The sequence below is a fragment of the Rhinoraja longicauda genome, chromosome 10, assembly GCF_053455715.1.
Source record: "Rhinoraja longicauda isolate Sanriku21f chromosome 10, sRhiLon1.1, whole genome shotgun sequence".
Classification (NCBI taxonomy): domain Eukaryota; kingdom Metazoa; phylum Chordata; class Chondrichthyes; order Rajiformes; family Arhynchobatidae; genus Rhinoraja; species Rhinoraja longicauda.
This window is the reverse complement of record NC_135962.1, coordinates 15,042,494-15,066,289: the sequence shown is the minus strand read 5'-3', so window position 1 is coordinate 15,066,289 and position 23,796 is coordinate 15,042,494. Positions and strand designations below refer to the sequence as shown.

At 41.3% G+C, this 23,796-nt stretch overlaps 1 protein-coding gene across 9 annotated transcripts in view; it reads left to right on the top strand.

Annotated features, from left to right (window-relative positions):
• The window catches only part of sipa1l1 (signal-induced proliferation-associated 1 like 1), a 296,284-nt gene that overhangs the window by 118,763 nt on the left and 153,725 nt on the right, over positions 1-23,796 (top strand). The window contains exon 1 of one of the 9 annotated variants that reach the window (XM_078406246.1): positions 19,554-19,647. The exons of the other annotated variants lie outside the window; for them this stretch is intronic. The gene's annotated coding sequence lies outside the window, so the exon portion shown is untranslated. Of the gene's footprint in view, positions 1-19,553; positions 19,648-23,796 lie in introns of those variants that run through there. 9 annotated transcript variants of the gene reach the window in all.

Here is a 23,796-nt window from a genome sequence, read left to right as displayed (position 1 = left end):
TTGGGCTATTCAGCCCATCGTGTCCACACCGCCAGTAAATCATGGCTGTTCTATTTCTATCCTCTCAACACCATTCTCCTGCCTTCTCCCCATACTTTTGACACCCTTACAAATCCAGAAACTATCAATCACCACTTTAAAAATACCCAATGTTTTGGCCGTCACAGCCATCTGTGCCAATGAATTCCACACATTTACCACCCTCTGGCTACAGAAATTCCTCCTCATCCCCATTCTAAAGGTATGTCCTTCTATTCTGAGATGGTGCCTTCCACTTCTCGGCTCTCCCATTACTTTCCACACCCGCTCTTCACTCAATCCAGGCCTTTCTTTGTAGGTTTCAATGAGATCTCTCCCCCACCCCTCATCCTTCTAAACTCCAGCGAGTACAGGCCAAGAATCATTAAACACCCCTTATATGTTAACCCAATCATCCCCAGAATCATTTTCATAAACTGATTGATGGATACCATGAAATTCTTACTTGTTGTAAATTTGCGGGGATTTACAGCCAATATAATCACTTTTATAGTTTAGATAACAGAGCAAGGTCCTGCAAAACATCACAGCATTAAAGGCCAGGCAACACTTTCTATTGAGTGATAATTTTAAAAAAAAAATAGGTGCTGAAAATCTGCAACAATAACATAAAACCATAAAATGCTGGAAAACTCAGCAAATCAGGTAGTGTTTGTACAGGAGAAATGGTCATATTTTAGGTTTGCGACTCTTCATTGGGACTTGTTCTAGTGATGTTGGTTGAGGGATAAATGTGGAGGAGAATACATTTGTTCCTGTTTTTGTTTTCAAAACAGTGCTTTGGGATTTTTAGCAACCGTATCAGGAGATGGATGCTTAATATTTTTCTGAAAACTGTAATCCAGACGATGCATACTGCATTGAAATATCAGTTAAAATTTTTATACGGAGTAGGAATTGAAGCTGGGAGGGCGAGGGGGTTACTGAGTTACTCCACAAAGTGCTGGAGTAACTCAGTGGGTCAGGCAGCATCTTTGAAGGACATGGATAGGTGACATTTCGGGTCGGGACTCTTCTTCAGACTGATCTCAGTCATTAGCACTCTCTTTTTTGGTAAATCAGCATCTGCAGTTCCAGTTGGATGATGGCATTGTATTTAACTCTATATGTAAAATAATTGAGTATAGAAGTTGGGAGGTCATGTTGCAGTTATATCAGACATTGGTGAAGTTGCATTTAGAGTATGTTCAGTTTTAGGCACCATGCTATAGGAAAGATGTTGTCAAGCTGGAAAGGGTGCAGAGAAGATTTATGAGGATGTTGCTAGGACTCAAGGCCTGAGCTATAGGGAGATGTTGAGCAGGCTGGAGCGCAGGAGGATGAGGGTTGATCTTAAAGAGGTGTATAGAATCATGAGAGGAATAGATTGGGTAGATGCACAGTCTCTTGCCCAGTGTAAGGGAATCGAAAACCAGAGGACATAGGTTTAAGGTTATGGCGGAAAAATTTAATCGGAATCTGAGGGGTAGCTTTTTTACACAATGGGTATTATGTGTATGCAACAAGCTGCCGGAGGAGGTAGTTGAGGCAGGTACTATTACAACGTCTAAGAAACATTTAGACATGGATAGGACAGGTTTAGAGGGATATAGGCCAAATGCAAGCAGGTGGGACTAGATGGGACATGTTGGCCGGTGTTGGCAAGTTGGGCCGGAGGGCCTGTTTCAATGCTGTAAGTTTCTTTGACTCTATAACTATCTTGTAAAGAAGCCACAATTTTATGCAAAATTGTACTGAAACTTGTGGGATGGAGTGCAGGGTGATAGAATCTGAAATCTCAACTAGAAAATCTGACTGCTTTGTACTGATGATTACTGATATAAAAGTATTGCAAAAGTTGACACACAGCTGTTACCAATTGGGGGCTGATTTTATCTTTAAACGGAATTACTGCCTCCCATCCAGTTTATGTCCTTTATTTCCTTCCAAGATCTTAAAAATTCCTTTGTTTCTGCACGCCTATATAAATACACTTCAGATCAAATAACAAAATTGTATTGTTCCAAACATTTTTGGAGGTTTCTTTGCAGATGTTTTCAACATAAGTTGCCAGTTTCAAATGCTTATTCTCATTCTTTTTCCTTTCCAGCCCTTTTGCCTGCCTCTGCCCCATCTTGACTTTAATATCTGTGCACCAGCTGCTGTTGTGCTGTGTGTCGGATGGCAGTGTTGGGACAATAATGTAATACTATTCAGGATTATGGAGACAGGCTAGTTTGATAGATGATCAAACTGCCTTCAGAGTAATTCACTTAATAAGTGACAGGACATGGAGCACTTACATTGCTGTGCAGAAGGGAAGGAACACAAAAGAACATTGTATGAAAAAAACATTTTTGCATTTTTAATCTGTCGGCGACAGTATTAGTACATTACTGTATTTGTTATGACTAGACAGCATAGAAACTTCACATTTTTGTTCTCCTTGTTCCCCCCTCCCCCAAGTATGCTGAAACTATGCTTGATTGTTTTGGCAAAGGATTGCTTTGATAATTTCTTTATTTTCTTCTTTCTGGTATCTGGAAGTGGAATGTATTATTCTAACTAGTGCATTGGTATTGACAATTCAATACCAACTGATATAAAAGCAAACGATAAAACAGTCATCCATGCTATTTGTTGAACATTAAGAAGGTAGATTGCAGGATATGGTCAGAGAAATGGCCTTTAGAGCTTAATCTGGTTAAATGTGAGATGTTGTACTTTGGGAGGTCAAATGTGAGGGGAAAGTATAAAGTTAATGGCAGAACTATTAAAAGCATGAATGCACAGAGGGATCTTGGGCTCCAAGTCCATAGCTAAAAGTAGCAACATAAGTACACAGAGTAGTGAAGAAGGCATATGGTATGCTTGCCTTCATTGGTCAGGACATTGAGTATAGGAGTGTTGTTACAGTTTTATAAAACTTTGGTTAGACTGCTTTTGGAGTACCGTGTGCAGTCCTGATCCCCCTTGAGAGGAAGGATGGTGACATTTTGAAGAGATTGCAGATGAAATTCATCAAGATGCGGTCTCAATTAGAGGTTATTAACTATAAGAAGAGATTATACAAAGATGGTAGGAAGGAACTGCAAATGCTGGTTTACGTCAAAGATAGGCACACAATGCTGGAGAGACTCGCCGCAAATAGACAAGATAGTTACTCCAGCATTTTGTGTCCATCTTCTTACAGAAATATGGATTGTTTTCTCCAGAACATCAGAGGCTGAGGGAAGACCTAATGGAAGTTTATAAACTTCAGAGTGGCATAGATATGGTGGAGTTTTTTTTCCTCAGGCTGAAAATGTCCAAAACTAGAGTGAATAGCTTTAAAATGTGAGGGGGAAAGTTTAAAGAGGATATGCAGGGCATTTTTTTTTTAACACAGTGTGATTAGTGCCTGGAAGGCACTGCCAAGGCTGGTGATGGAAGCAAACACACTAGCGGTATTTAAGAGGCTTTTATTAAGGCACGTAAATATGCAGGGAACGGAGCAATATGGATCATATACAGACAGAAGGGATTAGTTTAATTTAGCATCATATTCACTACAGACATTGTGTTGAAGGGCCTGATCCTGTTTGTACTGTTGTATGGTCAAAGTAGTGCTATGCGCTCCTATACATCCATCTGAGAGGGAAGCTGAAAGCTCACAACTTTTGGAAAAGTAGCTCTTCTCCAGTCCTTGACTGAAGTGTCAGCCTGACTAATTGTGCCCCTGAGCACATCTTGAACCTTCAATCTGATTGGGGTGGGAATGCTGCCAATTGGGTCATAGATTAAATTATTGTGCTATCTCACGTGTTGATGAACCTTTAATCGATTTGCAATTTTGTTTTGTTTGTATGTGGCAGATTTTGGTGAGGCAGTTTCTTAATGTGTATTTTGCGATCCAGCTGAGTAGATGACACCAAATGTACCTCAAAATTCCCTTTCCAAATCTCAAGGCTTCATGTTCACCAGCGATAGACACCAAAAGCTGGAGTAACTCAGTGGGACAGGCAGCATCTCTGGAGAGAAAGAATGGGTGACATTTCGGGTCGAGACCCTCCTTCAGTAGGCCTGCACCTTCATTTTCACCATTTTTGGGTTTCTTGCAATAATCCCATCACTATTTGGTTAAGCCGGATACACAGAGAATAAGGTCCAGCCAATTCTCTTTTGGAAACAAATAATTCCAATTAACCAGCCTTTTTTTCCGTCTATAATCAACCTGTAAATGTTGTATCTTCGCAAAGCATCCATCACAATTATAAATCTGTAAAAAACATACTTCTTGTCTCGGTTCTGACATATATAATCATGTACTTGGTTGCTCCCTCTTGACTGGTAAGTGATTAATCCTTTGTATCCTTCCATAATTAAAAAAAAGACATTACCTGTAAAAAAGATATTTCAAGATGCTACTTTAATATTGTGATACACGTGTGGTACGCTGGAGTACAATAGAACCTCTATTGACAGAATAAACACAATGCTAACTGCAACTAGGAGTTAAACAGAACCAGGAGACGGTGTCCAAAAAAAAGGGGTTGGCCATTTAATAGAACTGAGAAGATTTCTACAGCTAAGTGGTGATGAATCTTTTGAATTCAGAGACCCAGGAGGGCTGTGGAAACTCATCCACAAAATATATTTCAGGCAGAGATCGCGAGGATTTTAGAAAGCGATTTCAGGGATATTGGTTAAGTACAGTAAAGTCATGGCAAAGTCAAGGATCAACCATGAACTTATCGAATAGTGGAGCAGACACAAGGGACTGAATTCTTTTTATTTCTTATATTCATAGAATGGAATAATTGGCCTGTTTAACGTTGGCATGTGGAAGATTTTGCACTTTTCAACTTTTGATTCATCTTCATAATTACATTTGATGGATGGAATTTTAAAAGGGTACACCTCCACAAATTGCCTGGCGTGCACATTTTCAATGAATAGCATTTGCACAGGATAATTGTCGAGTTCTCTGATCTATAGAAACAAAAGCGCTGCATGAACTCAATGGCTTAAACAGCAACCGTGGGTGAAATGGGCAGCAATGTTTTGGATAGGGACCATTCTTCAGACTGATGGAGTCGAGGGGAGAAAGTGGATAAAGAGAGGTAGGGGTGGGCATAAACTGGCAAATGATGGGTGAATGCAGATGAGGGGAGTGATTGGCAGAAGGGTGAAGATGGTAACAAAAGGCTAGAGGTGAAATGAAGACAAAAAGGTGTCAGGTAAGGTAAAGAAGAAATGACATGTAAATGAGGGTGGAAAATGAATGGAAGGGGCCGGGAGAGAGGAAAAAGGAGGGATAAAAGGGAAGTGGGAGATTGCCTAGGGTGGGTTGGGGATGAGCTGGAGGAGGAGGGCAAAGGGGCAGACTAATGGGGATAGTGCATAAAGTCGAAATATCACAAGTCGAAGCATCGTAAGTCGGGGAGCATCTGTATGCAGTTTGGTCAACTTGTCCTAGTTTAGTCTGCACATTGTACATTCGGATTTATATACCCATGTATTGCTCTACATTTTGTGCAAATCAGCCAGTGTAGCCAAGAACTGCGATGACCGTTCTATAAATGGTGCATCAATGAAAATGCTCAAGTTGTTAAGCACTCCGATCCCAGTACAACTTTGCAGTCATGTTCCAGGAGTTGTGGAGTTGTCCACATGTGTGTTGCCTTTTTCTGTATTATGTGCACACGTGGACAGTTTTGCATTTTAACCAAATTTAGATGGTACTGATAAATTGCTCAAGTTTTGTTTTCTGCTTTCAGTTATCTCTACCTTTCAATGCTTTCAATGCTATATTGTAACAGACTCTGTATAATAAATATGTGAGTGGCTTTGCGTGGGTGTGTAATGCCAATAATGAGTATGGAATTTATCACTATCCTGTGCCATGTCATGAAGTGACACACAATTGCTTGCATGCTAGCATAGAATAATCCACAGCTGGATTTAGTCACTAAGTGCAATATTGCATTTTGAACAGTGTTCACATCCCATCTGGTGAATTCCATGACGCACTTCCACTGCTTGAATGTGTTTCTTTTTCCCATCCATTGTCTATCAAACTTCAGTAAGCTATGAATATGACTTTGTTTAAATTTGTATTTGCTTAGATGCTGTGCAGCATAGGTACAGATGTGTCTTTCCTGAGTTGTCAGGGATATAAGCAACTTGAGTTAATGATTTAATCACCTCTTTAATCATCTCTTAATTAAAACATGTTTACATTCTTTGCCATGTCCACATGATATAATTGCAAAATATCAGGATGAATATCACATATTTTCTATTAAATCACTTCAGTGATAACTGCTGGAAGTCTTTTAACCTGCCCTCGTGAAAATGAGTCAGTTATGCAGGAGCAATTAGTAGGGAAGCTTTACTTTGACGTCGTATTACTCAAATGAATGTGTTCAGAGGAATGAGGCTGGATTGTGAGTCACCATGGAACATTTTATTTTTAAATTGTGCATCGAAAAGTTGATCATCTTCTGGATGAACTATTTAACAGGAAACAGCAAAGGAGACCAGATTTGGAAGTGTGATACAAAGTCCGAGCAGTTGTAGCAACATCTCTTGCAGTGTGCATGAACGTTATGTTATGAAAATAAATACAAAGTTCCTTTTGTGCACTTCTCCATCTCTTAATGCCTGCGAATTTTGATATCTACATACTAAAACTCTTGTTTGTTTGTTTGTTCCTGAACATCAGCCAAAACGGTACATGATAGCGCGACAATTTTAGGCTCACCTTACTCACCGTCGTCCCTTTGGTGCTAATGGAAGAAGTTTCATTGAAATCGTTATGTTTTCAAAGTTATTCACATTTTTAGGTTTAAATCTATCTCCCAGGGAGGATGGGGGGGAGGGGGGGGGGGGTGGGGGGGGGGGGTGTTGGGGGAGGGAGGAAGGAGGGAGGATAAGGGGGGTAGAGGGGTATGGAGTGGAGGGGGAGGGAGAAGGCAGTGTAGGGGGGAGGGTTGGAGGAGAGGGTGCTGTACCAATGCAGGAGAGGTTTGGGCCCAACGGGTCCAGTTGGTCTAGCTGTGTTCCAAATGGCTAGATTTGTGTCGGGTATCTCCACCCTGATGCATTTTATAGGAGTTCATGTAATTGTTAACCGGTTCTTCAACTCACCATAACCACGCCGATCTAGTTGCTCATCAACACAAATCCTATTTTCCGGTGTCATGTCCTTCTTTTGCCTCGATTACTGTCTACATATCGCTTTAAATGTGGTGATCTGGTTCCACCACCACCTCTTGCAGTAAGTTCAGTTACTGCTACTTTTGTTTTAAAAATAAAATCACCTCGAATCCTTTCTAAAAATCCTTCCATCATCTCAAACATATGGCTCCTTGTTTTTGACACCCGAGTCACAAAAAAATATTCTGACTATCTACCCTATAAACACCTTTCATAATTTTATAAACCAACATCAGGTAGTCCTTCAGCCGTCTTTGCCCAGGGAAAACAAACCCAGTTTATCCGATTTCTCCGTGTCACTAAAACTTTGACAAACCAGGAAACCGCATTCTTTTGCATGGCAACCAGAACTGCACAGAGTACTAAAATGTATTTTAACCAGTGTTATGCACAATGTCTCAACTCGTATATTCTGTGCCCTGACATATGAAGCCATCCATGCTGTGTGCCTTCTTCACTACCTGTCTCACTATTTTCAATGAACTGTAGACCTAATGCACATTGTCCCTCTTTTCATCAATATTCCTTAGCACCTTATCATTTACCATATATGTCTTACCCCTACTTGAATTTCTCCTAATGCATCAGCTTGCATTTGTAAGGTTTAAATTCCATCTGTCAACACTCTGCCCAATTTTCCATCTGATCTATATTCTGCTTTAGGCAAAGACAACCTTTCTCACTCTTTATAGCAGCACCAATATCTGTGTCATCTGCAAAGTTACTAATCACACCTTCTACATTCACATCCAAGTCACTAATCTATGTGACAAACAACACTGATCCTTGCAATCCATCACTGATCATAGACTTTCAATCAGAAAAGCATTCTTCCACAACTACTCTCTGCCTCCTATCACCAAATCAATTTTGGATTCAATTAGCTAGCTAGGCTTGGATCCCATGCACTGTAATATTTTAGACCAGCCTGCCACACTTAATCATGTCAATGCCTCACCAAAGTCCATATAAATAATGGACACTGTCCACCCTTCACCAATCTTCTTAATTACCTCCTTAAAGGTTTTGTCAAATAATTGTGGCAGGATTTCTCCAATACATAAAAAGGCACAAGGTGCTGGAATAACTCAGCGGGTCAGGCAGCATCTCTGGAGAACATGGGTAGGTCACGTTTCAGACCAGGACTCTTCTTCAGACTGAGAGTGGTTGGGGGAGGGGTGGAAGGAAGAAAGCTGGAAGAGAGGGGCAGGACAAAGCTTGGCAAGTAATTGGTGGATACTTGTGAGGGGGCTTTCTGATAGGAACATGGTTGGACTAAGGCCCGAGATGAACACACGTGGCTATGTTAGTGAGGCCGGGTCCAAACATGGTCTTAAGAGCTGGAGAGCAGCAGGAATTACAGATGGGGAGCAATGAGAGAGGGTCTAGCAGAACTCCTGTTGGAGGGGAATTTCTTCAAAGTAGGCAGCTGTGCTGATTACCCCTGTCCATGCAAATGTATGTGAATCCCATCCCTCAGTGCTTCTGTCATCTGAAGTTGCATGACCCATGGCCATTTCCTGCACGCAGTTTTTTGTTCTTGCTTAGCTCGTCATCTACACATCTCCCTACCCTCGATAAAGCTGTCTGAATACACCAATGTTTTTCACATTCGGATTCTGGGATGCTCATTACTTTAATTGGCCACTGCTGTGCTGACTTTGTCATAGCAGGTAATCTCGCAGTGTCATGAAATTTTTATCCTATATTCACTCCTACATGATCAGTGATTCAACCCAAAATTGGGATTTGCTAACACATAAACACATCCTCTGGGAAATCTGGCTGTGTTCCACATGTACTGTGACAGCAAATTTGCCTCGGGATATTTCTGAACTAGACAGCCTCTGCCCTTCACTGAAGTGAGAACAAGGCATTGTGTAAACTTGTTTACAGCTGCTGGTAACTGTGTGCATTGTCATGAGTAATAATATATTTAAAATAATATCCTTTCGAAGGGTGTTCATTTTTGATCATGCATGCACCCATGGTTATCCCTGTTGTCTTTTTTGATTTAGGGTTAAAATCAAGAGTAGGTTTTAGCTGGTGTACCTTCCTTGGTGGTGACTGCCTCTATGTTCCCTCACCCATTGAAAAATGGCATTTTGATAAGGTATGATAACATTGAGCTGTCTGTGGAATCAATCCTTACCTCAGGAAATAAGTGAAGAAAATATATGTCCACAAGGAGTTATGTGAGAATAGAGTCCATTTTTCTGCTCTATGTTTCAAATACCTTTTTGAAGCTGCTTTTGCTTTCTCCAATGTACAGAAAATGACTGATTTGTTTTAAGTAAGCACATCATTGTAATTTCACAATAAAGATCTCAAACTAAACATAACCTAGTCAGGGTAAAAAATAAATTGGACACATTAAGGGATGACTGTTTAAGGAAGACGAGGTGGAGATCGGAAGGGGAGCTACTGCAGAAACAGTTATTAGAACAATTTAATCCCATGAAAGATTCAGTTTAACATGTGTATCCTCACTTGAAGCTGATATTTGAAAGTGAAATGCTTGCCTGGAAGGTAATATGTGAAGGTGGATACATCTCCCAGGCTTGATGTCTATATAATAATAATAATAATAATCCATTTATTTTATATAGCGCCTTATCACATGCTCAAAGCGCTTTACAAAAACAATTAACATAGAAACAAACAGACAAACTATCCTGACGGAAAAGCGGCGAATACACAACGCCAGCGTCCTCTCGCGTCAGGGTCCGGCAATAGATATTAAAAAGCACAAGACACACAGATATAATTTTTTACATAAAACAGCCATCACAGTGATTGCTCTAGGCATACCCTCACTGTGATGGAAGGCAAAGTCTTATCTCCTCCTCATTCTTCTCCCGTAGATATAGACTTCATCAACGCCTTTGATAAGGTTCCGCGTGGTCGGCTGGTCTTGTAGGTTAGATCACATGGTATCCAGGGATAACTGGTCAACTGGGTACAGAATTGGCTTCATGGACGGAAGCAGAGGGTAGTGGTGGAAGATTGACACAAAGCTGGAGTAACTTAGCGGGTCAGACAGCATCTCTGGAGAAAATGAAAAAATGAAAATGAAAAGATCGGGTCGAGACCCTCCTTCAGTTTATGACTAGCGGTGTGCCTCGCATTGGTGCTGGGCTAGTTGCTGTGGGTGGTTTAATATCAACAATTTGGATGATAATGTGTAAGGCATGATTAGTAAGTATGCAGATGATTCTAAAATGGGTGATAGTGAAGATGGTCATCAAAACTTAAAGCAGGATCTTGATCATCTGGGCAAGTAGGTGCAAAATAGCTCATGGAGTTTTATGCACATGTTGAATTTTTGAGGTCAAACCAAGGCAGGACGTCCACAGTGAGTGTGGTAGGGCGGAACTCTAGGAGTTCAGGTATGTAGTTCCCTGAAAGTAGCATCGCAGATTGGGTGGTAAAAAAGGCTTTTGCTACATTGGTCTTCATCAGTCAGAGTATTGAATATAGAAGTCGAGACGTTATGTTAGAGTTGGAAAGATGTTGGTGAGGCCACACTTGGAGTACTGTGTTCAGTTTTGGTCACCCTGCTAGAGAACGGGTGTTGTTAAGCTGGAAACAATGCAGAGAAGATTTACGAGGATGTTGCTGGATCTTGAGGGCCTGAGCTATAGGAAGAGGTTGGGCAGGCTAGGACTTTATTCTTTGGAGTGCAGGTGGCTGAGGGGGTGACCTTAGGAAAAGTATATAAAATCACAAGGGAAATAGATATGGTGAATGCACAGTCTTTTACCCAGAGTGGGTGGATCAAAAATCAGAAGACATAGGTTTAAGGTGCGAGGGGAAACATTTAATAGGAACCTGCGGGGCAACTCTTTCACACAGGGTGATGGGTAGATGAAATGAGCTGCCAGATGAGGTAGTTCAGGCAGGTAGTATACAACATTTAAAAGACATTTGGACAGGTAATGGACAGGAAAGATTTAACGGAATATGGGGCCAAACACAGGCAAATGGGACTAATGTGGATGTAACACTTGGTCGGCATAGACGAGTTGGGCTGAAGCGCCTGTTTCCATACTCTCATGACTACATTTTACTTCCTCACGCAGTCTTCTGGATCTGTACTGGATGAAAGCAATAATAGCTTGTGATACTCTTGGCCAGATTTACTGCTGGAAAGCACTGTTTCACAGATGTTGTGCAGCAGACTGATAACTATTCCTGGCCATCTCTTCCAGTGGACTTTTATTACTTTTGAAATACTGCAATAAATAAACGCAAAAAAAGTGCATTCAAAAAACTGTAATCCTCCAATTCACAAGAACCGAGAGGAAAGTAATGCATCATTTCTTCAATGACAAACAAGATTTTTAAAACAGCTTTGATTGATGCATTACCAGTTTTTTTTCCCACTGTCTTTGGATTGTGGTCATGGCTGACCCTTTTCTTGGGTAAGGGTTGGAGAGGTTGCGTGCACAAAGGAAAACTCCAGAGGAGCCCAGGAGATGCTTGTCTGATAGGTGAATTGTATACTTATTGTCAGTTATAAACAAGCACATGTCGTTGTACATAGGGAGACAAGTTAGGAATGTTTTTTGGAAGACGAACAAAGAACAGACTAAAATAAACAATGTAACACTTGTTTTTAATAGGAGCTAATCTGATATACTGCTTTCATCTTGAGAACAGTTGGTCACTGAAATCTTTGAAGAAGACTCTGCCTTCAATGTTGGGTTTGGGTTTATTACTGTCATGTGTGCCGATGTACAGGAACAAACTTTGTTTTGCATGCTATCCAAACAGATCAGATATACCATACATAGATACCATACATACCATACATAGATACCATACCATACATAGATACTTACATAGATACTCATGGTATCTTCTTACCATACATAGATACGATCAGTTCAAGCTAAAGCATAATAGATGGAGCAAAAGGAAAGATATAGAGTGCAGAATATGGCTCTCAGCATTGTAATGCATCAATTCCTAAGATAAAGTCAATTGTCCTCTTTGGGGTAAAGGTGAATCGAACTGTACCCTGGCTTATGCAAGGCTTATTCGGAAGCCTGGTAATGGAGGGGAAGAAGCCTCCTTCTTTTGGTCTGGGTCCTGAGTCTGGTCGTGTATGGTTTCAAGCTTTTGAATCTTCTGCTAGATGGGAGCAGGGAGAAGAAGGAATGATTAAGGTGGGGCAAGTCTTTAATTATGTTGGCTGCTTTTCCGAGATAGCGTGAAGTGTAGATGGAGTCAATGGCAGGAAGTTGATCTGTGTAATGGACTTGGCTACATCCACAACACACTGCAATTTCTTGCACTCTTGGGCAGATAAGCTGTATGCAACTCAACAGTATGCTTTCTGTTTGAGCATCTGTAGAAGTTTATAAAAGTCACTGGAGACATGCTGAATTTTCCTCAGTTTCTTCAGGAAGTAGAGACACTGGCGTGCTTTGTTGTCTGTCGCATCAATTTAGTTGGACTGCAACAGATTGTTGGTAATATTAACATCAAGGAACTTGAAAATCATTAACCATCTGCACCATTGAATCTGATGGGCACATACTTCACCGTGCTTCCTGAAGTCAGTAATAATTAGCTCCTTTGTCTTGCTGACATTGAGGTAGACTTCAGACTGTTTCTCAGTTTCCATTACACAGTCTGAAGAAGGGTCTGGACCCAAAATGTCACCCATTCTTTCTATCCAGATATGCTGCCTGTCCCGCCCGCTGAGTTACTCCAGCATTTTGTGCCTATCTTGAGGGAAAGATTATTGTCTTGACACTATATCACTAAGTTCTTTAACTCCTTACTGTACTCTGTCCCGTCGTTGTTTGTGATCGGCCTACCACAGTAACATCATCTGCGAACTTGTAGACGGAATTAGAGCCGAAATTGGCTGTGCATTCGTGTGTATTGGGAGTATAGTAGGGGACTAAGAATGTATCCTTGCATGGCACCAGTGTTGAGAGATATTGTGGAAGAGGCGTGCATCTATCCTCACTGATTGAGGCCTGTAGATTAAAAAATCGAGGATCAAGTGGCAGAGGGAGGAGCTAATTCCGAGGTCCCTGAGTTGGTAGATGAGTTTAGATGGGATTATGGTGTTGCAGGCACAGCTCTGGTCGATAAATAGGAGTCTACCTGAGGAATCCTTGTTAACTAGGTGTTCCAGAGGTGAGTTTAGGGCCAGGGGGATAGCATACTATGTAAGCAAAATGCAGAGGATCAGGTTTGAAGGCTGGAAGGCTGGAGTTAATGTGTATTGCGTACAGCACACCATCCTCCGACATTTTCGCCATCTCTAACGGGATCCCACCACGAGCCACATCTTCTCATCCCCACCCCTTTCTGCTTTCTACAGAGACCGTTCCCTCAGCAACTCCCTTGTTAACTCATCCCTTCCCACCCAAACCACCACCTGCAACAGCAGGAGACGCAACACCTGTTCCTCTACCTCCTCCCATGACTCTGTCCAGGGACCCTGACAGTCCTTTTAGGTGAGGCAGATGTTCTCCTGCACCTCCTCTAATCTCATGTACTGTATCTGCTGTTCCAGATGTGGGCTCCTATGTATCGGCGAGACTCTGCGTTTGTTTTGCTAAACACCTTCGTTCAGTCCGCCTCGCCCTACGTGATCTCCCGGTTGCCAAACACTTTAACTCCCCTTTCCATTTCCATACTGACATTTCTGTGCTGGGCAAAACCACCCCATCCCTGGGCACTTTCCCCTGCAACCGCAGGAGATGCAACACCTGTCCCTTTACCTCCCCCCTCAACTCCATCCAAGGACCCAAACAGTCTTTCCAGGTGAGACAGAGGTTCACCTGCACCTCCTCCAATCTTATATATCCGCTGCTCGAGATGTCAACTTCTTTACATCGGCAAAACCAAACGCAGGCTCGGCGATCGTTTCGCTCAACACCTTTGCTCAGTCCGCCTTAACCAACCTGATCTCCCAGTGGCTGAGCACTTCAACTCCCACTCCCAGTCTGACCTTTCTGTCATGGGCCTCCTCCAGTGCCATAGTGAGGCTCACCGGAAATTGGAGGAACAGCACCTCATATTTCGCTTGGGCAGCTTGCAGCCCAGTGGTATGAACATTGACTTCTCCAACTTTAGATAGTCCCTCTGTCCCTCTCTTCCCCTCCCCCTTCCCAGTTCTCCCTCTATCTTCCTGTCTCCACCTATATCCTTCCTTTGTCCCGGCCCCCTGACATCAGTCTGAGGAAGGATCTCGACCCGAAACATCACCCATTCCTTCTCTCCTGAGATGCTGCCTGACCTGCTGAGTTACTCCAGCATTTTGTGATACCTTCGATTTGTACCAGCATCTGCAGTTATTTTCCTACACTTTCTGTGCTGGGCCTTCGCCATTGTCAGAGTGAGGTCAAACGTAAGCTGGAGGAACAGCATCTCACATTTTGCTTGGGCAAAACCCCGCGGTAATAAAATTGATTTCTCTAACTTCAAGTAACCTTTGCATCCCCTCTTTCTCCGTCCCTCCCCCGCCCTAGTCATCGTGCTAGCTTCACTGTCGTTCTGTTGAGTTCTATTGTCTGTATAACTCGTTATCACCTATCGCACAGCCAACAATGGACCAGTGTGGGTTCCACCTTTCCTAGACCATCATTGCTTTTTGCGTATCTTCCATTCATTTGTCCCAAGCACCATTGATATCTCTCATTCCCCTTACTATCAGTCTGAAGAAGGGTCTCGATCCAAAACATCACCTATTCCTTTTCCTTTAATGTTTCCTGCCCATTTGTGTATTTCCAGCATTTTCTATTTTTAATTAAAAATTACCAAGCAGCTGTTTTTGTTTTGCTTTCGGCTGCTGTCATTCGTGATCAGGGGTTTTGAAACTAAAGGCTTATTCTTTGTTTTAATCCTAGAAAGTTAACATTGACAGCTTTTAACAGCTGTCTCTTATGGGTAGAGTTGTTGAAGAGGTGTGTGCATTCATTGGCACAAAGGACTGACTGTATAATTGTTGTGATGGGAGAGCTGTCATGTACGTTTCAGTACAGACAACTGTCTGCATCATTGCTACAGATAGCGGAGGCTTATGCACCCATTGATATCATTGTCTACAGAGTGACTCAGATTTCTCTTTAGACATGTAGACGAGGAAGTTGTAACCATAGTTATGTGCTCATCCTGCGGTGATTCATTGAAGAGCAAACTTTATTTCACCATCTTGCTGCAAATTCTTCCTCATCACTTCCTTCAGGAGATCTTCAAAACTTCTTATCCAACAACAGTGGTATTATTGAATCATTTACAGATGGTGTTTGAACAGTGTCTGGCTGCACAGTCATGCGTATAGTGAGAGTGGAACAGAGACAGAGTGCACAACCTGGAGAGAAGGAATGGGTGGCATTTCGGGTCGAGACCCTTTTTAATACTGAGAGTCGGGAGAGGGAGGTTAGAGATATAGATGGGTAAGGTGTGAAAACGACAGATCAAAGCAAACAATCAAGGAAATGTAGAATGGTTCATTGTTAGCTAGGGTGAAGTTGACAACGAGATATACAATAAGTTAAATTAATCAGGTGGACAGTGAAACTAGTCAGAGAACTAGGGTGGAGTGGGGACGGAGAGAGAGGGAAATCAAGGGTTACGAAGTTAGGCAATCAATATTCATACCGCTGGGTTGTTAGCTGCCCAAGCGATAAGGCAGTAATTATTGGCTGCTATGTTGTATTTAAAAAATCTCACATATGAGATGTAGCAAAGTGTTAACATTTTTGAAATATCTTGCATGGGAGCAGCTTGCTAATTAGATGAAATGAATATTTATCTCCCAAGATCAGACTGCGAGAAGGTTGCAGAACAGTGTAACCTAAGGAAAGGCCGGATGCTGCTGATGACAACCTCTGGATTACCATATTGAACAATTACAGAGCCGTGAAGCTATGCAGCATGGAAATGGGCCCTTTGGGTCATCTTGTCCACTAAGTTGGCTGGTTCCATTTGTCTGTATTCGGCTCAATTGACAAGAATGCTTCAAGAGTTATTGTGATTTTCACAAGTGCTGGAAATTTTGCTACTGCAGTTGTAAGTTCCAAAAATAATAGAATTTGAATTCTACTTTGTGCTTAAACATATCTTATGAAAAATTAAATGATACATTTATGTTATCCAATTTCTATTTCCCACTCCCACTTTGCACCCATATCTTGTGCCCTTCATTTCTCATTGCACTGATTTGCAATCTTGTTCTAATAAACATGGAAGTGTTTTTTTTTAAGCTGGATCCACTTAATGATAATTGAAACTGGGTGACATCTGTAGATGTGAAGCAAGATTTTTATTGTACCCGTGCCTCACCATACATATGCCTACGACAATAAACTTCACCTGACAATTTTGTCCTAACTATGCACAGTTCATAGGTCAGATGAGATCATGACATGATACCAATTGTAGATCAATCTTTCCTGGTTGAGTTAGCTTTACGTCGTGTTGAAGCAAGTGCATCCATCAACTGAATCAGAACAGGAGCAAAACTGTCTTTTACAGAATAGATTACTTGTGTGGACAGGGGGCTGTTCAAGTCTTTCTCTATTCCTTTTCTTTTTGGACAAATGCTATTTATTCAAGCCTGTTTTAATACTTTAATACCATGGAATAGAGCAGGGTATGTCACAAAGCCACAGGGAGCAATGAGCTCTCCTTCCTTCCTGCAATGCTGCAAGAATGTTTTAGTTGCTTTGTCTTATCCCAGAGGAAAATTTAAGTCATTATTTTGAAATGCCGCCATATGAGCGAGTGGAAGCTGTAATTAGTTTGCACATTCAATTTAGTCAGCATCCTGTGTTATTCACAAAGATGAAAGAACGGAAACACTACGTTTACTGTTTTCATGGCTGGAGCAACGATGTGAACCTGACAGTGAAAGCTTGCATTGTGGAGAATGCTTGTCCGCTCTGACACAACCGTTTTGCAGGGTGTAGGAAATAGAGCGTTTAATCCTGATCAAATCCTTGGATAAAATGAGTTTATTTATTATGTATTCTGATTGTCATTCTGTATCACAGCTTTTCATTGAATAATTTGAACTTTAACACTTAGTACAAAATGCATTGTGATCATTTTGAACCTTTATAGTACACTTGTGGTATAGACCACAGCTGGAGTATTGCATCACTACCCTCTAGGAAGGATAAGGAGGTCTGGGGAGGGCACAACAAGTTGTGCACAAAAGGAATAGTTCCAATCATGAGGGATTTCAACTGCAAGATTATTTGGGAGAGGTTTGTTTCTTTACTGCCTGTCGCAAAGAAGATAAAGAAGAGATTTTATAATTTTATAGAGGTGTACAGGATCATGGGTTTAGATAGGGGGTAAAGTAGAGAAGCTGTTTGCTGTTTCCATCAGCTGTTGGTATAAAGAGCAAGGTACACAAATTTAAAGTGAAAGGCAAATGACGGAGAATTATGAGGAAAAGCTTGTTTTTTTTTCTTTCTTTCTCATGGTGATGACGTGGTACACTTGTACTAATAATCTATTGTTAGGTTAAAAGTACTGAATTTATTATTTCACTGCAATAATGCTAACTTCTGTGTGATCTTTAACTGCATTTGAGCAAAAGAATGTGACCACTTTAATGGTGTAAAAACTCGATGATAATCAACACTTCTCAAACCACAGCTCGCCACATCCTGAGATAAATGTGCAAGGTCTGGCCACATCAAATTAATGTCTCAACCTCTGCCATTATCTCCACAGACACATTCTGTTTCAAAGCTTGTCTGGGCAGCAGAACTGTTTCTTTATTGCTCTCACCTCATTGAGATATCAACATCTTTCTGGATCATTTTTCCTTCATCTATTTTGCTTGACTGGAATTCTCCCCCACTTCAATCTCAGTTTCCAATATGTGCCCTAACTTTCCCTTCACTGATCAGAAACTGCCACCACTGTATTTCCTTATGCCTGTTACTGTGGGATGATAGGTTTTGAGTTTGGTTTAGGTTTATTATTGTTACGTGTACCGAAGTACAGTGAAAACTTAGTTTCTCATGCTATCTAATCAAATCAGATAATACTGTAGATAAATACAGTCAAGCCGAACTCGTTCAATAGGTGGATCAAAGGGAAAGATACACGAGTTCAGAATATAGTTAGATTATCATTAGAGCAATTGGAAATGTTGCTAGATTTACAGGGAGATAAGAGACTTCAAAGAGTAGATGATGTATCGGATGATAGTAATTCTCTTCAAAGACCAGCATGCAAAGAGTTGCCATGCTCCAGTGCCATCATTTATAAGGTTCTGATTATGAAATACTTGCCATTTTTCTGGATGAGTGCTGCTCTGGCAATGCTTACTTCAGATTCTCTTTGGCCTGATCGGCACATGGATATGCAAGGAATGGAGAGATATTGACCATGTGCGGCAGATAAGAGTCGGTCTTGGCATCATGGTCGGCACAAACTTTGTGGGCCGATATCACCAACATGTTGGCTTTGGATGAAGACTTTTCATAGTCTTGTGGATGATATGTCTTCCACTGACTGTCACCATGCCTGTACCTTACACTCGCTTCTTTCCTCCGCCTTTCTCCTTTTTGTTGCCTTCCAACTAATCAAACCTTTGTCTGTATTGCCCCCATCATTGGAGGCGGCACAGTGGCATATCTGGAGCCTGACTGTGCCAGAGGACCAGGTTCAATCCTGATATTGGGTGCTCTCTGTGGAGTTGGTGTACACATCAAGGTTGGTATACACTGCAAGGGTTTCCTCCAGGTGCTCCTGTTTCTTCTCGTGTCCCAAAAATCTACAGGTTAATAGGCCACTGTAAATCGGCTCCAGTCTGTAGGCAAGCGTGGGAGAATCTGGGGGAAGTTCATGATTGTGGGGAGAATAGAAAAATGGATTCATGTAGATGTGTGCTTGATGATCAGCTTAGACTCAGTGGTGGGAGAGGGGGAGGCCTGTTTTCATGTAGTTCCAATAATGCTACTACAGAGCTGAAATACCCATCCTCCTCGCATTGTTAAGGCATTAGCCTTTTAATGCACTCTTCAGTTCCATTTAATCATCTCACTCGCTCCTCTTCCCAAATACATCTTCACATGCAATGATTGGTTATCATTGCTCATTAAGCTCACTGGGACCGACCTGGAAGAGACTATTTCCCAAGATAACAACACAGCAACTAGTGCATTCTCCTATTTTGTTTCTAATTCCTGCAATGATGGGAAAGTGCGTCAAAGCATTTACTCTATTTAAATCAGCTCGATGAGCTAACATTAACTCTATTTAAGGCAGTCACAGTGGTGCAGCGGTAGAGTTGCTGCCTTACAGCGAATGCAGCACCGGAGATGCGGGTTCAATCCCGACTACAGCTGCTGTCTGTACAGAGTTTGTACGTTCTCCCCGTGACCTGTGTGGGCTTTCTCCAAGATCTTCGATTTCCTCCCACACTCCAAAGATGTACAGGTTTGTAGGTTAATTGGCTTGGTAAATGTGTACATTGTCCCTCGTGTGTGTAGGATAGTGTTAATGTGCGGGGATCGCTGATCGGCGCGGACCCGGTGGGCTGAAGGGCTTGTGTCCGTGCTGTATTCTAAACTAAACTAAATTAAATCACTAAATTACTCTAACATGCTGCCCCTACCTTATAAATGTGTCATGTAGAGGGAGTTTCACCCTATTTTTAACTTGCTTTTTAAATTTATTTTTCCAGGCACCCACTTCATGATTTTGTGGGGGGGTTTCTGCTTTACTAGAACATTGTATACAACTTAACAACAACTCTTGAGTTAAAATGTAGTCTTTTGCATCCCGGATACACGGCAGTCCATTTAGTGCCAACCTGTTTCTGAGCGTGGAAGCGAATGGATGTGATTATACAGAGTTATTAATTTCATAATGAGATGCCGAGTGACTCATGACTAAAGGCACTGGTTCGATTGACCAGGTTAGGGGAATCAAGAACCAGAGGACATGAGTTTAAGATGCGAGGGGAAAGGTTTAATAGGAACCTGAGGGGCAACTTTTACACGCAGAGGGTGGTGGGTACAGGGAATGAGCTGCCAGAGGAAGTAATCGAGGCAGGCACAATAACAACATTTAAAAGGCACCTGGACAGGTACACGATAGGAAAGATTTGAGGGATGTTGGGCAAATGGGACAAGCTTAAATAGGGCATCTTGGTCGGTTGGACAAGTTGGTTAAAGGGCCTGTTTCTGTGCTGTATGACTATATCTCCATTGAAGGTGGCCTGATTTGTCTGTTTATGTGATAACCAATGGAAGATTCACATTCAACTGAATTAAGGAGGCAGTAGGGTTAAGAAGCATATTAATATGGTGGTAGGAGAGTTAATTCTGCTGAAGTAGTTACAAGGTGACTTTGCAGCATCAGGATAGTGTGTGGGGATTATTTGTTTAACATGGTTGTATGATCTACATTTACTTATGAGACAAAATGCGAGCCTGCATATTTATGGAATTGTGAATTATTCACACATTTGATTGGAAACCGCAAATAAATTTGTTGGAACATAATCCTTTTTTGCAGTTGTCCGCACTATTACATAAGCCATTATTTTCAGCTGTTTAATACTTATGTCAATACAATAACAGAGTAAGCTATGTTGCTCAATAAAATGAGTTTAGTCATTATTAAACATTCATCCAGTTTGTGGTTTGACAACTTGGATTCTGGTTGATCACTCAACGTTAATTTCTCTGGGTTTATAGTGTCTGTGGTTTTAGAGTAGTTTGTGTGTCTTTGGGTTCGGTGTGTCACCGTTTCTGACTCTGACCCAATCATTCCCATAAATCAAACATATGCTCAAATTAAATGGGAAAGTTAGGATCTCACTGAAACAACAAGGCATCTTTTCCAAACATTGTAACTATGTGCATAATTTAATCTGTTGTAATTAGTCTGTGAGAGGTTTTAATCAATGAATCTAATTTTTTTTCTGAGTTCTAAATTTAGTAAGCAATCCTATTCTCACCTGCCCACATATTCTTCAGCATTCTTCTTCAAATGGTCCAATGAACATGTTGGAGGGAGGTGTTGTAATATAAGATGTATGCATATCAACAAACAAGGTTTTTTTGGAGCAAGCTGGAGGAATTATGCCAAGTTGAAATGAAGATCTATTAAGTAAATTTTAAACAACTTGAGAAAATACCTAGATCATTTTTAAGGCAAAACTCAGTAATTGATGAGATATCAGAATAGTCCATTGGATTTTTTATATGCAAAACCCCATAAAAAAGATTTGTGGTCTACACAGCATTCCTTTTACCAATGAGATCAGGGAAGTAGGTGTATTAACCTGTGCCTCAAATGCGAAACACATGTAGTGCTTGATTTTTTCTAATTAGTATAATTGTTTGATGAAGGATGACTGCTTATGAATTCATCAGTTTGTATTAACCCTCCACTGTCTCATCTCATGAGGATTAGATGGGAAAGGGTCATTGTATGCGGCCATTTTTAATATAAGAGCCAAGTTGGTGAATGACATCATCTATATTGCTTTTGCACTCATTCAGATGCGTCGCCATGTTTTCAGTTTACAGATTTTTGACTAGATTTTTATTTAAATTTCTAATAATCTATTTGTTTTATGAAATATATTTGGTGACTCGTCTTCATGGTGTTCCATGATGGAAAATTCCATTGTTTCACTACTCCTGAGTGAAGAGGTTTCTCCTCATCTCAGTTCTAGGTGTCTTGCTCCTTATGCTGAGATTGTGAGCCAGAGGTAAACATACCACCAGCATCTTGTCTATTGGGCAGAATTTTGTATGCCTTTAATGAGATCGCCTCTCATTCTTCTAAAATCCATTCTCGATCCTGTTGACCCACTCTTTCACCATGAAATACCCACCATTCTAGAAATTGACTTGGTGAACCATTATGCACACCCTTCGAGGCAAGTGCAGACCATTGCCGGGCAATGAATAAGTTCTGATTTCATAGATGTCCACAGTTAATTTTGTCCTTAAGTCAGAAAATACATTAAAAACACTCTATGTAACTATACCTCCACAGTATTCCAATGAATGTCATCAAAACCAGGTAAGACTAATAAGAAAGAACAATCACTAAAAGTGGGGGGGAGGCAACTCGCTGCCACCATAAGAGTGAAGATAAAATGCTGGAGTAACTCAGCGGGGCAGGCAGCATCTCTGAATAGAACGAATGGGTGTCATTTTGAGTCAAGACCCTTCTCCAGATTGAGATTCGGGGAGTAGGAGACACAGAGATATGGAAGGGCAAGGTGTGAAAACGTGACATCAAAGATAACGAAAATGTAGAATAGATCATTGTTAGCTGGGGGAAGGTGACAATAAAGCAAACAAAGATAAAATTTAATCAGGGGGACGATCAGACTAATCGGAGAACTAGGATGGAGAGAGAGGGAAAGCAAGGGTTACTTGAAGTTAGAGAAGTCAATATTCATACCGCTGGGTTGTAATCTGAATGGGTTGTAAGGGCATGAATATTGACAATGTGCTTTACTTTTTACATTAACCTCCTCTCTGTGACTTTATCAAATGGTATTCTAAAAATCCAAATACACCACATCCACCGATTCTCCCTTATTGATTCTACCAGTTGCATTCTCAGTTAAACCAAAGGATTGTCAAACACCATTTCCATTCCACAAATCAATATTGACTTCATCTAATCCTGTTTCTAAGTGTCCAACTGTGATAATTGACTCGAGCATTTTCTCTACTTCTGATATTGCATTAACCAGTCCACAGTTCCTTGTTTTCTCTCTCCCTTTTTACATAGTATTGGTGGCCTGATTCAGTAAAATTCTGGGTAGGTCTTTGTGATTGCTATTACCATTTCAGTATTGCCCTCTGTAATACATTTTACCACAGAGAATTGGGGATCTCAAAAAGCCCAACTCCTGGAGTGTGGACAATTCTTTTCCCTTTCCACAGTCATCTATGTTCCAATATTTATCATACTGCAGAGAGCAAGTAACACCTATGTTCAGTACTCATGAAGGCACTGCAGATCTGGCACAAACATTTGACGTAGGAGTAGATTTTAGATGATCACCATGCCAACACCCCCAATCCACATCTTAACTCCAGGTTAACATGCCATAAATGATGTGGCAATTTTCGTAAATTTATGTTGACCATATTGGTATGTTCATTGATCTGCTGAACTCTAGTTAAAATGTTGGCAGTGCACCATCAACCAAGTTCCAGAAAATTGAAGCCCATCCATTTAAACGGATTAATCTTTAACTGCAGTGAGCAATAATTTTTCTTTGGTTCCTGGTTATTTTGCCCCAGCGCAGCACAGTGGCGCAGCAGTGGAGTTGCTGCCTTACAGCACCAGAGATCCGGGTGCTGTCTGTACAGAGTTTGTACATTCGCCCTGCGACTGCATGGGTTTTCTCTGGGTGCTCCGGTTTTCTCCCACATTCCAAATTTGTACAGGTTTGTAGGTTAATTAACTTCTGTAAATTGACCCTAGTGTGAAGGATAGAACCACGGCATGGTGGCGCAGCGGTAGAGTTGCTGCCTTATAGCGCTTGCAGAGCCAGAGACGTGGGTTCAATCCAGACTCTGCCGTCTGTACGGAGTTTGTACGTTC